Genomic DNA, 3,905 nt, shown 5'->3' with positions numbered 1-3,905 from the left:
CGCGTCCAGTCTCATTTTGACATAGTCCAATGTCTTCCTTGATTCCGAGTCCTTGTGAAAGTTGATTTGTATTTTTTGTATTTTCTTGATGTTTTCCTCCTGGTAGTTTAGTAGGGTTTCCATTTTTATAGGAATAAAAGTGTAATAAGAGCAAATAAAAAAGAACGATCTTACTTTGAGGATGCTGCTGTGATTTCAAGTCTCCTGACTTGCACTGCGATGCCTTGCTGCGTGCTGTCGCGGTGTAGGCGAGCCTCCTGGCCCACGCCTGAACGCTGATGCTGTGAGTATCAGCCTCCTGGCCGATACCGAAGAGATGATGCTGTGAGTACAAGCCTCCTGGCCGGTACTTTAGAGATGCTGTGAGTAAAAGCCTCCTGGCCGGTACTTTGATGCTGATGCTGTGAGTACAAGCCTCCTGGCCGGTACTTTGATGCTGATGCTGCGAGTACAAGCCTCCTGGCTGGTACTTTGACGCTGATGCTGTGAGTACAAGCCTCCTGGCCGGTACTTTGATGCTGATGCTGTGAGTACAAGCCTCCTGGCCGGTACTTTAATGCTGTTGCTGTGAGTACAAGCCTCCTGGCTTGCGTTGATGATAGCACTTCAATAACTTAAAGAGCACTAGTTCACTGGTTACACGTTCCGTGACGTGGTGTTAACGTGTCAGTTGACAACGCGAACTATACTGCACTGTACCGGAAACGCGAGANAATAACAAAAGGATTGGATACTATCTGCTTTACAGAAGTGCCACCAGCAAAAAATAATCAAATCATTTAAATTACGTTTTTATGTGATTACTTCTTTTGTTTTTTTAGGAATGCCGCCAAAAACCAATGCCGAAAGGCAAACAGCTTACAGAGAACGACTCTAAATGGATAAACATGATGAAACAAAAATAATTTTATTAAAATAGTATGAATGATTACTCCCTTATTTTATTTCTAACCCCTTAATATTACCCCGTATTTAGGTGTATACTTACAAATATTTCGAATTGAATAAATGAAGAGCATTCACAATATTTCGCCAATGTATACCAAGCCTTATGGCCTTACTATTTCGTTACTACCGTTTCGTTACGTACATTTTTTTTGAGAAATACTCATTTAGTTTATTACCCAACTGTGTCAGGAGGAGGGTTGTGTTTTTTTATATTATTCTTAGTTAATAGCTGCTTTATCGGGGTTTTCAGGTATATCTCACAAATTGGTGCAGATGTTATGACCATGTAAAGAAAATTGCAAAAGATTTCATAAAGCAAGATTGAATAATGGAGAAGTTTCCAATTTTTTTCTTTGAAATAAACTTGAAATAAATATAAGTAGAACTAATAATAATTGTGAAATAATCATGAAAATATCTCTACAAATAAATACGTTACAGGGCCCTAAAGTTGCGCATAACTATTCACGCCATTTTGATCGGTGTATTCACACAGTCATTCGGAGTACAAACAGTAAATCACCATGATCCAGCCAGTTCATTTTTTTTAAATCTAGCAGTTTTTAATTTTTCAGCTAGGGTCACTCAAGATTCTTTCTTATAGATGACCCACGCTGAACTGTTGTGGGGCGTAACTCCTACATTAAAGAATGCTAGGGTAAGGATGCTATGCTATGAGGATGTGAGTGATGCTGAAGGGTCGGGAGAGAGGTGGAATGAAAACGACCAGTTTGAGTGACTGTTAAAAATACACTGCTTTATTGCTATAACGTATTCAATGCGTTTGACGCTAATTTGGGTCAACCGCGCAAACGCTTACTTAGCAATAACTTATTAGCTATATGAAAAGTGAATTCGCTTGTACGATAGCTCGTACACATTGGATTTCAGACCTTGAATGATCTTAAGTACTGCATTCGGTTCGACAGTATGCAAGCAGAAGGAGGACGAATTTTTATGCCTATGGTATTCAAAGAAAGTAAGCTCTGATATGGATACTCTATCTACCCCTGGCACATCGAGGAAAAATTCATTAATATGGTCCGCATCAAACGTAGATGGTAAGTCTATTGTGCCTTCCTTACTGTTTATAGCTATGGTGTTGTTCACATTTTTCCATAGTGTCTTGGAGTCTTTCATGCACCCATTGAAATGCTTGTTAAAGTAAGCAGATTTCTCCCTCTCGATTGCCTCCAGAACCAGATGTTTCATCTCCTTATAACTGTCCCTCAACTTTGCCGTTCTGTGCTTTTTATATTGACAGTGATAACTGTTTCTTATACTGATCATCTTCTTTATTGTGTCAGTGATCCATGGATGAGGGGGATTTTTAAACTTTTTAGTTTTGATTGGGGCATGCAAGTCAAACAGACTCACCACACAACAAGTAAACGCCTCAACCATTGCGTCAATATCATTGATCTGTTTAATATTGTTCCAGCCAATCGCCTGAAGGTCGGCACTCAACAAGTCCGGGAGTATACTTTTAAGAGGCCTGTATGACACCCAGCGAGGTTTAGGCCTCTCCTTCTTAATTTTGGACTCCATCAGAAGCATTGCATGTCCTCCCAAATCAGGTGAGTGCCTCACTAACACCTTATTTGCTTTTAAATCTGTGCAAATGACATCAATCAGGGTGGCGCTGTGTTCCGTGAAATGGGTTGGCTCGGTGATAAGTTGGGTCAGGTTTAAAGACTGTGTGAAATTTGTGAAACACAATATTTCACACAGTGTGTGTCATGAAGGTTAATATTGAAATCACCCACAAGTATGATGCCATCGGCCCTTACAAAGGAAGTCAGAGCTTCTGTGATACTGTCAAAGAAAATATCGACATCCTGCCATGCTGGTCGATATGCGGTGCCAATGACTATGTGTTGGTTGTTCAGTTTGACAGTCATCCACATCTGCTCGACTGAAGAGTTGATATTGGGATACTGACACAGTTTTACATTTAATCCCTTGCGTATGTAGAAACCAACCCCTCCACCACGTCCACCCCTGACATGTGTGGGCCTCGGTGTGTGTCTGAGTCGATATCCTGGTAACTTAGGAGCCCTGTCACTTTCCCCCTCTCGTAGCCATGTTTCATTTATGGCCAGTATATCAGGAGCTAATTCTCCCACAGCAACTATAAATTCCTCATGTCTTGTGCATAGTGAACCTGCGTTGAAGAATCCTACCGATAAATTAACTAACCCAAGGCCTGTGATGTATAGTAAAAGAAAGCAAGCAGGTGTGGTTGTTTGAAAGTATAATTGATCTGGTCCACTATGACAGCTTCAGTCATCTCAATCAAAGACACAAATACAAAGAATGATCTTAAGTGCAAGAATTTTATATTTAAAACCGTTTTACATTTTAATGAGTATGTAGAAAATATTAGTACAGCACAATATAACAGAAAATTAAAAACTAATGTGACATTACAGGATGACAGTCAACTTGGCGGGAGGCCGAAGACTCTCTCGAGGTCCCCCATCGATCGGAGCTGATATGCCTGCGCACCATCACCTCTTCGGGCAAATATTCTGCCATTCTTCGTCCACGAGTACCGCCACTGAAGCCTGCGGCACTCCTCGCGCACGCGGTGGTAGAGCTGGCGGTTGGGACGAGTCAGCCTCTCGTTGATGAAGACGCGCGCGCCGCCCTCGCCGGCCAGGCCTCGGCGCACGCGCGCGGCCTGCAGCAGCTCGTCGCGCAGGCGGCGCCGCGCCAGCCGCACCACCACGCGCCGCTCGTCCAGCGCCACGCCCAGCCGGCTGGCCAGCACCGCGACGCTGTGCACGACGCTCTCCCCCTTCACCTCCGGGAGATGGCCGATCTCCAGGTCCGCGAGCAGGGCCTCCTGGTCCCGCTCGTTGAGCTCGAGCCTGAGCTCGGCCACGGCGCGCTCCAGCTCGCCTNTCCCAATCCCATAAAATTCAACACTTAGAAAGTGACAAAAAAATTTAAAA

Source organism: Ostrinia furnacalis, unplaced genomic scaffold (assembly GCF_004193835.3).
Source record: "Ostrinia furnacalis isolate ACB-3 unplaced genomic scaffold, ASM419383v2 OfSCF1040, whole genome shotgun sequence".
NCBI classification, from domain to species: Eukaryota; Metazoa; Arthropoda; class Insecta; order Lepidoptera; family Crambidae; genus Ostrinia; species Ostrinia furnacalis.
This window is presented reverse-complemented; position numbering follows the sequence as displayed.